Genomic DNA, 12,832 nt, shown 5'->3' on the forward strand with positions numbered 1-12,832 from the left:
AAAACTATGAGTCTGATGTAAAAAAATAAGATGAAATTAGATGAAAATTAGTGTTTCCTGACATTCACTAACAATTCCAAACATGAGACTGCAACTTAATGATATATTTCAGTAAGATATTTTTGTTCTCCAAAAAAGGAATTAAGAATTTAGTGTCTTATCCTAAAGTACCATTCTTTCAGATTCCCCATTTAGTATTCAAACTTCTAGCTCCAGGATCACCCACTTAAAAGAATGTTTTCCTAGCCTACTTTCTGATAGGCAGATCTTTAAAATTGACAGAGATGACTGTGTCAGTCTCGTAGTCATCTTCTACTAGCCAGTTTCCTACATTATTTTCTTGCTTTCTAGAGTGCAAATTTCAGCAAGTTTTTCCTTTCTTTCATTATTCAGAAAATAATATACTCATGAACACTATGTGTGTTTATATGCAAGGAGGAATATGGTAACAGACAGAGAGGTGGGGGCTGCAAAGCTGTTTTACGAAATGTATAGGAAATAGCAGTTAGTTTAATGGAGCAAGATTTTCTGTGGCTTAAAGTGTCAGTGAGGCAAGTTAAACCTGGATAGAAAGGGTGCAATGTATATGAAACAGAGTTTGATGGGAGCTCTACAGGCAAATTTGTATGTAAGCTGTCAATGTTCTCCGAGTTAAGAAACACACATCTGTGTAATAAATCAAAAAACAGTGGTTGGTGAATGATGACAGTGACTAATGTATGGATATTTTGATTAATAGAATGTCACTCTATGTACACATGCTCTTACACACACTCATGCACTTTTCTGGCATGAGAAATGCTTTCCCATCTTTGTTCGCAGCCTGAACCATTGTGCATATGTTATACAGTCATCTATTTTTACACTCTCATCTATGGAGTTCATGAACATTATGAATGTGGGTAATAAAGTGAAGACTCCTTGTTTTAAGGTAAGAGTTGATGAGGTGTTTTAGCTGATCCTGATTGCATCCATCATGCAGATGAAGATGTCCGTTATAAGTGCATACAATCAAATGTTACAGGCAGAAATCTAAATTGTTTGAATACGTAGAAGATAAGCAACTGTTTTTACAAAGGTCTTTGGAGCAACCGGGATTTGTAATAAATCTGATGGCCTATGTATGACCAGATAATTTTATACTTTCAGTGAATAGTGAGATTCATTTAAGTTCGTTTAGGTTAAACAATTAAAGCAGACACTATATGTTCTGTAAGGAAGATGACTATAAGGAACAATGAAGTGAAGTGTAGATTGTTTTCAAAAAAAGATGGTCTAGTTTTGCAATATGTAGAATTTGTGGGTGATAGTAAGAATACTGTCATTCTTATCTTTCTTATTAATGAAAAATCTTTCATTTACTTGCTTACAGTAGTATTTATTCAAGTACTACTGTATTCTCCCCTTTTACAAAAACAGACTTAAGATTTGTTTACAACAATTGGGTTCTGATTCTGTTTTTACTTTAGTTTTACACTGTTGTAATACAAGTATTTGTATTGGAGTTATTCCAGATTTACACTGGTATGACTGGAGAATCAAGTCCATTATGTTTTATTATGAACTTTAGGAAACCTGATCAAGTAGAGTAGGGAGATAATCCCCTACATTTTCTGGACAAGATAGGAAATTGATTTCATAGGTTTTCCATTTCATCAAACTGTTTTCTAGAATCTCTTAAGAGTTTGAAACTCTACATCTATGTATCCATTTCTTGATTGCTTGAAATCTTACACCAGGTTTATCAGTAAAATCCAATTCAGAAGATGTGTGTGTTTGGGGCGTGATAAGATTTTCTTTCTCATGAGCTTTAAAGTACTAGCACTTGTTTGGTATCAAAAGGATGATACCATCTGACTCAGCTGCATGATATGCTATGCCCAGTGCATCCATTCTCTGTAATCAACAGCTTATAGAGTCAAATACGAGTTCAGACAAACAATCATTCAGGTCTCCTCAGACAAACCACTGCATTCACATTACAAACAAATCCACAGCAAATGCTGTGAATTATGGAAATATTTGAGAGGAAAAGGGACGTTAGCAGGGGCATAAGAGGGCAGTCGGGCCTGGAGGATTTGTATCACACTCGGTGCAAACCTGTTGATCTGAAGAGCGACTTTAACTTGCCAATGCAGAAGGTGACCAGTTCAGACCTTGAAAGAACCCTGAAAAACAAGCCAAGAAGCCCAGAAGGTCCCTGCGCACATCAAATAAACTTCAGCTCATGCTCCCAAAGAAGAACCCACCAAAGAACCGGAGGGTCATGACAGAATTGGAGCCATTTACCCAGTGTGGTGCAACACCATTTTCCCCCATGTGCAATACTGCAAAATCAGAGAAGTGAAAAAAGCAAAAGCAGCAGTTGCAGCCTAAGCACCATGCAGTACTTTATCTACTTAGTTCCAAAAGCAGTTATTGTGGATTTCCAACAGATATGTTCTACTGAAACAAGAAATACAACAGACAAATCTCGTCACATTAGGGAACAGAATGGAAGTTAAGGTAGCAAAGTAGTGGCCTGATGCTGTATTTCTCAAAATGAAGAAGTTGTTTTATATTGTGGTAAAAACAGTTTCTCTTTTTCTTTTTCTAAGCTTCTATAACTGAATTTCATAGCCTTGACTTGGATCATGCAGTAAATAAATACATCATAAATAAAAGATATGTTTCTCCTTCAGTTTGAGAAGACTGCAAAATCCAGGATAACTTTATTTCAAAAATATCCTGAAGATGGCACAATAGGCACATCTTGCTGTATGGTTTGCATAAGGTCATACCGTAAGATGAAAGAATTTTTGCTAAAATATGGATCCTGTGGAGGAGCTCTTTAAAAAATAGAAGCAAAAGAGAAATTTAGACCCTTTTAAGCACAGTCTATCAATAAAACTATTTTACAAGTGGAACGCAGGCTGTTAATTTCATGCTGCCTAAAAGATTAATATAAACAGGTAGGCAGTCAGGGACCTGTCATCGTCAGGTATTATTGGCAAGAGTCATTTTAGTTTGTGTTGTTTGTTTTTTGTCAATACATTTCCTTTTGTAATTGCAAAACAGCTGATAACCTCATCTGTTATCTCCAGCATAACATATAATCTACATCTAAATGCCAATTTTTATGAGGCCCATTATGACTCTGGGAGAGAAAAGATTACTTGCACAATCTCTATTTTATTAAAATATAAGAAATATTCAGGACATTTTTATTAAAAAAGAAAATACTGAGTGTCAAGTTGTATTAGTGAATGAATAAATCTATATTATAGATGAATTAGCCACAAATACACTCTCCCCAACATTCATAGTCACCCCGATAATACAGAGTTTGTAAAACATGGGAGTAATTTCACAAATGTACTATGGCTAAGGGTGATTCAACTGATATGCTATACTTGGATTTTCAAATTGCTTTTAACAAAGGCCCTGTGCTGAAAGCTCCTAAGGAATCAAAGCTGTCATACAGTAGAAGGGAAGAGTCCTTTTGTGGATTATTGCTAGCTGAAAGATAGAAAAACAAGAGGGTAGGACTAAATGATCTGTTTTACAATGGTAAAAGGTTATCAGTGGAACCTCACAGGAGCCTTTACTGACACCTCTGCTGTTTCAGATATCCACAAATAATAAGGAAAAGGAGAAGGAAATGAGCTGAGAAAATTTGCTGGTGAGGCTACAATATTTAGGGGAATAAAAATGAAAGGCAGTGCTGGAAAGCTTCGGGCAAATCCTCCAGTATTGCGTGACTGAGCAGTAAAATGATAGCAGAAGCTCAATGTTGGTGATTGCAATGTGATGCACATGGGGAAAAATAAGTATACATGCACAATAATGTGGGGTTTTACATTATCTTTTACCACTCACAAAGGAGGTATAGACGGTATCTCCAGTAGAGTACTGATTCCTATCATCATCCATTACCTTTATTAGGAGTTGGTAACATGCAAGACTAGAGGGTTTATTTCAAGGGGCCAGATACATAAAGGAAAAAGGTATCTCAAAGAACAGGGTCCATCCTGGAGGCAACTCTGGCATGCATGAAACATTTTCTTAGCTGCCATCTACTGTAGCAGCCGTGTGGACACCTAGGGGTAGCTAACCTCAGTGATACAAATACTAAGTGTTTAGTTTTTTTATTTAGTCTCCTTCAATAGCCAGTGTAGACAGCCACATTCTTCCGGAGTGTGAATCATCCCATCCTAAGTAGATGCCTAAGATAGATTAAATAAAATGCCCTTCATCTCTCCATTGACTGTATAGGGAACCTACACAAATAAGTTACGTTGGGCATCTAATGCTTATTGGCTACAGATGATGTGAATCTCACTCAAGTGTCTAAGTTCCCTCTGATAAAGTCTTTGGATACCTAAACTCAGATTTTGCCAGAGGCAGCTCAGTCCCACTATAATGGAGGCCCATAAACATTTTCTCTAAAAAAGTGTTCCTTGCCTTGCCTTGCCTTTGCCTTGCCTTTGTTTTGCCTTTCTCTCCTGCTAATTACCCCCACCTGTGAGCTGCAAACCTGTGAGCCTTTCTGCATGCCTGCACAGCTAGCTGGTATGTTGTCTGCCAGGTTAGTGAAATGATTCAAGTTAAAACACTACCTTTTGGGGGGAATGGTTTCTTTAATAATTTAATTGACCTGTTTTATAGCAATGTGGCCTCACAGTAACATCACCCCACATCTGAGGCTGTGTGGATATGAGAAAGAGTGGGAGGGGAAGAGGAATGGAGACTTCTTACATGAGAAGATGGAAACTTCTTAGGCTGGCTTCCTCGCAGAAGCCAGTGGACTGTAAATTCCTGACAGCAGTGAGCAGCGCCTAAGTGCCTCTGTGGTGCTTAATCCCAAACAGGGCATTCTCAGTGGAGTCTCTCTGAATCTCTCCTCTAGGAGCTTTTTCTCTTTGTGTAAATATTCATTGCAGCACTGATTGAAAAGTTGGTTTCCCAGGAGAAAGTACTACCCACAAGACTGTAGAATCATTCTCACTCTGCTGGCTCTTATATTTATTTTCGTATTTTAAATGTAGTAAAACAGCTTCAAAAAGTGAGGCTGAGGGATTCCATTTACAGGACATTCTCTTGCCCCAGAGAAAGGGAGATCTGGATACTTGCTTTTATCTATATCAGTGACTTTATTGTATGTCTTTTATAGCTTGTATGAATGCTGTAACCATCAGGCTATTGGATGCTAGCACTTATATTGCGTTTATTTCTAAATCTTTGGAAGAGAAATGGCTTACAGCATTAGTTTTGAGCAGGATTCCTGGCAGTGGATGGTAAAAGGGAGGGAGTTTTTTTTCCACCAAATTCTTATTACAGGATGGAACATCTCTTCCTCCCTTGGCTCCTTGGCATTTCCTACAGTTGGTATAAGCAGCTCTCTTTTCAGTGTACAAGCTTTGGTGAAGTCTGTGAAGTTTCCCGGGTAGCAAACCTTTGAAGAAAGTTGAAAACTTTCCCTGAGATGATGGGAGCTGGAGGGGAAATGCTGCTCCAAGTGGAAGAAATGCACCTGTGCTTAAGCCAGCTTGGAGAATAATGCTGTGAGAGCCACCCGTAGCCATGCTCCGAATGGGTGCTGCTTTCTGAAAGCCATGGATACAGTGCCTTTATGTGTTTCCTTTCTGCTGCACAATCCTGCAGGCCATATTTCTCCTCAGACAGTTTTTTTAGGGATTCAGGGGCAAGATATCCCAGCTTACTGATATAAACACACTTGTCTGAAGGAGATGGGTGTCAGGGAGCTGCAGGAGCCAGGCTGCTCGCCAAGGGAAGGTGAGCCGGGAGCCAAGGGTGAGGACCAGGCAGACATGGTGCAGCCCCCCACACCCGAATGTGATGAGCAGAGCATGGCCAGTGACAGTGCCCATGGTCAGCCACAGCCCCACGGTCACCAGGCATGTCCATAGAGGTAGGGCCGTGCTGGAGCCAAGCAGGGAAGGGTCTGGATCATCAAGGTACTTGGCAGGGCACAGACATACCCTCGGCATAGCTCAGGCAAGGACTGAGGGCCTCACCCTAATGCCGCTCCTGAGCAAAGGAGAGCCAGGCCCTGTTTGTTTCCAACAAAACGTTGATCACTTGCACCTTTTAGGCACTATTATTAACAATTTTACCTTCTCCATATTATTCTGTTCTGTTGCCAGGATTTCTTCTGTTCTTCTGAAGGTGACTGATGCTAAGCTGTCTGCTTCTCACTGGAACTAACCACGACTACCCATATGGACAATTAGTGTGCTCCAGCTGTGTGTGGGGGGGGTGTAATTTCCAGCTGTGCAGTGGTAATAAACAGTTGGGGGTGGTAATTTCTCAAATTGCTCCAGCTACATTCACAACATATGTCTATGCCCTAAGGATTTCCAGCAAGCTAACTGTATTATTTGCAGTATTTAGAGCATTTCCTATTTCAAATGCACAAAGTAGAAGACAATACTGCAGACTCTGAGGTAACTTAATCTTACTGTAAGCAAAACTGCCAAATATTTAAGGGCAGCAGCTGTGGCTGTTCCTGCTTGAAAGAATTTCTTTTACCAGTTGAGAAAAGAGAAAATAAAATATTATGAAAAATTATGTGGATGTATAGCACACTTCCTGAATCTACTTAAACTCTGCCACCCAATTTTCCTAATGAATCAAGTTTGTTAGTAGTGCTATTAAGATTTACAAGGTAAACTGAGTGCAGAGCAAGCCTGGTAGAACTAGAACTCTTCTGAAAGTTTTCCTGGGAATTACTGTGTGTTTGGTCTTAATGGCTTTACTATAAATATTCAGTTAGATGCTTCTATGGGCTCATCATGTGGCACATTACTTTCTGGATATATTTTCTCTGGAAAAATATTCTTATCATGTAACATATAATTTGTAATATAATGCATATAATAGCCCACCTCTTACAGTATTCTGCTGTGTAGGATCCTATAAAGCTAGTATATTGCTACAAAGATATAAATAGTAAGTGCTGTGGGAAGCGCTGTGCTGTTCTGCACACACGTGGCTACACAAGAGCCAGGGCTGTGGCGGGTGAGCATTGCTGCACGCAAATGTATCAGGCATTTGGTGGTGGCACTTCTGTCATGATGAGATTGCTTATGGCGTCTAGGGCAACTAGCAATGCTAAGTATCTGTGAAATAAGGCCACTGATTTAGGGTCCTAAATATAGCTTCTGTGACTTCGGGCTGTTAAATTTGACTATTTTGACTGAGCAGCTTGCAGTACCATAGGTTATTATTTCTGGTGAAATGTTCAGGCAACTTAGACAAGTCCATGCAAAAAACGGATATTATAGAAATTCTGATAGACCCCAAACTGTCATACACGTGCACTGCATAATAGCTACTGGTATTATTAGCAAGAATTCTCAAGAGAAATCCTGGTTACCTTGCCTTCTTTTGCTATCTGAAGTTTTCCATACAGTTATGAAAAAGACTTATTGAGAATGGAGAAAACTTTGGTTCATTTGAACTAAGCATCAGCTGTAATGATTTTACTTGTTCTGTTGCTGTATGATAAAATGGATTTGTTTGGTACCTTCAGCACACTGATATTCAAAAGGATTTAACAACTGATTTTTTCAAAATACCATCTTCTTCTGGTTCTTTTCAAAATATTTTTGAAATGGAACAGTAATAGTAATAATAATTCATGTGTACAATTCCTTTCAATTCCGAATCTCAGAGTACATGCATTAATAAATTAAGCCTCACAGCAGCTCTGTAATTTAGAGTACTTTTATCCACATTTGACAGATGGAGAAACAGGTACTGAAAATTATAGATGCATTTGCAAAGGTGTGATTAGACTGTACAGAAGAGAATGTGAATGCACTATTTTGGGTACTCCACAACTATGGAGAATTTTCAAGAATAGGAGGTATGGTCTTCTGAAAGTTGGGTCCTACGCTGGGTTTGTTGGCTGATGACTTAAACTGGGAAGTCAGCATGGCACTACACTGCTCTTTGGAAATTATTGATTTGACTTTTGCTAGTTGAAGTATCTCTCCACTGCTCTTCTTTCTATATTATTGGTGGCTCTCTGAAATCCAGATCAACAGCAGACAAATATTTCAATACTCCACTATGATTTAGTCCCCATACTTGAATTCATGGTACTTTCAATATTATGAACAGTCCACACAGTGCCAGTAGCATTACAACCACGCACAAAGCAAATGACAATTGCTCAGGTGCTTTCTGCAGACCGTGGTGACTTTAGTGCAGTGAGGTGTTCACAACCTATTTTTCAGGGCTACCAGCTCTGGAGATGGAAACAACTCCTGCTTTGTTCCAGGCAGCATCTACACACCAGCTGAAGTGTGGGCAACACTCATGTACAATGGAAAAGTATCTCATGCACTATTAAAGCTGTGTGTATTGCAGATTGGGAACAGCTGCTCTGCCTAATGTCGGGACTGGCCCTGCTCAGGCAAGCAGGTACTGACAGCTCTGATACCGTGCAAGTTCCCTGGGTCTGTATAGATTTGTCATGTTTCCCAGTGGACATAGATTCTGCTTAGCTTCATGTTCCATATCTGCGGCAGCTCACTGACTCTTGTAAATTATTTAGTAAAGGTGAACCCATCAACACTGGGGTACCATTAAGTACTGTGACAGCTTCCTTTTAAAAATCCTGGTATCAATCCTCAAGTGATGAGAGGCAGATCAGAAGCCAAATAATTTTTTTAGCTTCTCCTTGACTGTTTGCAGATATGCGCAGAAATATTCTATTCTTATCTTTTGTTCTTTTTCAGTACAGAACCAGGACACAATTTAAAAACTCAAACAGTAGAACATGCTTTCAACAACAAATGAATAAAATGGCTCTTTAGTCTTTGATAAAATATTAATTACCATCCACCTAAGGTGGATAAACATGATTAAATCTAACAGCGTTAGTCGCTTCATGCTTGTCTTACTCTCAAAATTTGGACCTCTCATTTTAATGCAGCTGTAGAAGCAAATAAGTTTTAGTATATTACAAATCCAGAATTATTTTCTGCAATTGTTCTGTAAAAAGCTAGATTAAAGACATCTTTAAAAAGTCACCATACATGATTAACATTTAGTTGAATATTCATTTTGTTCTTAAGGGTCCATTGCAAAAAGCAGAGGAATAAGTGTTGTAAATAAATTTTCATCCGTGTTTTACATGCAAATTTCAATCATAATAAGAAGGCTTCTACAGTTCTTTTATAATATAATATGCTAAAGTCAATTATGAATGTCTGTGGGGCAAATATATTTATAGGATAGCAGAGCTCTTCATGTTCTTACCGGACTATAATAGCACATTTTTATATTCATGTTTACTGCTTTGTTTCTTTTGTTTTCTAACTTTGGGAATTAGCATTTTGTTGGAAAAAAGGTGGCTTTAAATCTCGTTGGTTCCAATGATCTTAAGTCAAGTGCCACAGCATTTCCTAAGGATACAGATAATAAACTGGAGTTTGAGCATAGTATGCTTGAAAAAGATTATTTAATAATTATTTTCTTATAAACTCCTGTGATTTCAGTACAAATCTCACAGTGATTTGTGTTTTCCACAAGGACCCATATCCTGAACCCCTGCCTTTATGTTAGAATTATAGACATTAAAAAAAAGACTAAATACTTCTAAATATTTTAGTTGCAAAAAACTCAAAGCTTGAAAACATGAACCTTGAGGTCCAAAATCTGAAGGCAAAGAAATCCTAAATCTATGTCTTTTTATAATGTCTTGCGTTTTTAAAAACTTTAATACTCACTATTTCTTTTTAGGCTTGACTTATGATTGTGAAGATATGGGTCCTGTCTTTTTGGAGTTATAAAATTCATGGAAGTATATACTTAAGATAACATGATCTTAATCTTAAATTCAGGTTCATACAATATGCAGTTCGACCTTATGTATTACACAGTCAATAACACTTCACAGATATACCCCTTCATTGAGCCTAATACGGTATTTGACTGAAGTGTATCTTTCTTAAATAAACCCACCTTGCTTTGAAGATTTCATGATATGAATAATTCATATTGATATGATATCATATGATATGAAGAATTCATTACATTCATCTGGTAATTTCTATTCATAAAAATATTAATAGGCTTTGGGGCCAGAGACCATTTGTTTTAGACCCACCCTTGGAACAATTCCTTCCAGTGCTGATTACCCTTTGGCAGCTACTTTTTGAGATCTATCAATTAGCTGGTTCCCAATTCATATACAGTCCTTACCATAAAATTGTCAGGCTATGTTCCTGATTCTTTGGCTCACTATTAAAAATTATCCTGCAGCTAATAGCAAAATAGTTTTAATAAAGGCACTACACAGCCTCCATTGAAATTAATAAAAGAACACAAGATGAGCATAATTAAATCAGATCAGACCACAAAAGTTGCCACCAAACTATGCATGCCTGCAGAAATTAAATAAAATAGATACTGTACATCTTAGTAAAGCCTGTATATTTTTTTCTTGCCTTGGACTATGCAGTAGCAATACCTTTAGTTTCCTTGTCTCCCCTGCTGCTACTATAAAGTAATTACTATCCTTGTAGAAATACAGATGTGGAATACTGAATTAATGGAAATAAATAGGGAACAGGTGAAGAAGCTGAATGAGAAGACAAACTTGCTTGGTAATGAAGGAAACTATTTTTCCTTCTTATGTTTGGACTGTAAGATGAGTGAGACATCTGCTTCTCTCCTTCTGAAGTTCCAGCTTTGCACTGGGTGTATTTTTGTATCCTCTGAGTTTGTAAAAGATATTGATCTGAATCATCTGGGAGTGACGGGCAAAGGTGTAGATGGTAGAAAGGAAGGCAATTTTTCTATTCACTACCTCATTACTCAGTTGTGAGGTAGCGGGGCTGTAGCTTACCGTGATCTCATTTCAGTGGCTTGGGACTGTGCCAGCCAGGCTACTGCCGCAGGAATAACAACACGGCCAGCCGCCTCCCCCAGCAAGCCTGGAGGGGGCCTGTCTTTCCTCTTCATTTCCCACATCCAAGATTTAATGTAGGAGATATAAAGTGGTTATCCTGGCTTTATGCTGTTCAAGGACTCCCTGCTCTGAGAAACTCTTAACTGCTTGTTTAAGGCATTGTTAAGCGCCCATTGTGTTACCAGAATTAAAACACATTTAATTAAAGCCGAGGCTCTCGCTCATTGTTTTTATTTAAAAAATATTTAGGCTATTGATTAGCTGGATTGGCTCTTCTCCATTTCCTTATTTAGAAGACCTCTTTGAGTTTCCCTGGTGTGTGGGATTTTTTTCTTTCCGTATACGTGCTGTGCATAAAAATAAAAGGACATTAATTATGTCACAAGGAGGCTTATGAGGAATGCAAATAATATGAAAATCAACTCAAACCAAGAGAAACATGGTATTTATGTTCACATTAGTTAAACTGTGTGATGTTTTCAAAGCAACATGTTGGAGTAAATTTGTTTGCAATCAAGGAAGAAATAAAGTTTTAGGCCTACTTTACGACATCCAAAGCATGGAGTTACAGAAATGTCATTTCCAATTCTTTTTTTCCCTTTGCTTTTCTGCACCATCTGGTTGATGGATGGGTAACAACAATGAGCTATTAGCCACCTTCTTCCAGTGCTTTTTCCAGTGCATTCCATTGTCATTAACATCCCATGCTTGAGAGCAGGCTCTTTTCATTGTTTCCCTTTTTAACGTTTGAGTGAAACAGAATTACAAAACTTTCAAGTAAGTTTATGAAAACTGCTTTGTTGTCAGACGAGAAGTTTCTCTCTTCTGCTTTTGACAAAGTTGGTCATATCCTCCTGCCTGGAGTTTCTTGAGTGTATCTTAAGTCTTAATTTTTTAACGTATCTCAGTGCACTTGCACTCTGTGCATCCTCTATTTGATCTTTCCATTTTCATTTGCTTCTTTTGCCATCAATCCTAGCAGCTCTTACGCATCAAAATGTATCAGTGGCTAACAAACTGTTTTTCTAAATCTTGAGCCATTTTCTTCCAGCCCATCACATATTTCAGCTTGTCACTCCTTGCTTTTCTTTAAAACTTTCCCTGTTTTCACCATTTTCGAGCATATTTACAGTACCACCATGTTCCCTGACAGCTAAGGCCATACCTTCTGTCATTTTCAACTCGTTCATCTTTGCCATTCATCCCTCATGTCTCGGCTATGTACAAATTCTCTCTATCCACTGCAGTTCTGAAGATTCAATCTTTTTTTTTTTTTGCTGAGGCAGCTAAAGTTTTCTCAAGCTTCTTCAATTTTTTTGCTGGCTGTGATATCTTTGGCAACTCTCATTCCACATTATCTCATCTTTTCTCTGGCCTTTCCAAGTACTTCATGCAGATCACTGCTATTAAAACCATAGTCTTAGCCCGTTGTTGTCATACTGCTTTTTGAACTCCCTTTTTTGCTAATCTATTGTCATTTTTTTCCTCACTGTTAAGAATTTAAGAAATTAGGTTCTTGTTCCTTTGGTCTTATATTCCATTGTCTTCTTTTTTTTTTTTGTTTCTTCCACTCTAGCAGTGATGCATGTCCTTTTTTCTACTTATATTTCCTTTGTACTTTGTTAGTATTTCCTAATACTTCCTTGGTTTGGAACATCCTTCTGTATTTCAACTGTGAGGTCACAAGCCGTCTACCTCAAGTTTCTGCATATAGGTGTTGAATACCTAAGATATAATTTTATATAAACTACGGTCCCATCAAAAGTGTCAGGCATTAGTCTTTGAAGTGTAGCTGCATCATTCACATCCCATCCTTATTCTACCATTAATCCACAGTTATGGCAGATGCAAAATCAGTTTTTAGATTCTCTGGGGAAGAGTTCCTAATTTCTGTTTCAGAAAAAAGCA

The sequence above is a fragment of the Apteryx mantelli genome, chromosome 5, assembly GCF_036417845.1.
Source record: "Apteryx mantelli isolate bAptMan1 chromosome 5, bAptMan1.hap1, whole genome shotgun sequence".
NCBI lineage: Eukaryota > Metazoa > Chordata > Aves > Apterygiformes > Apterygidae > Apteryx > Apteryx mantelli.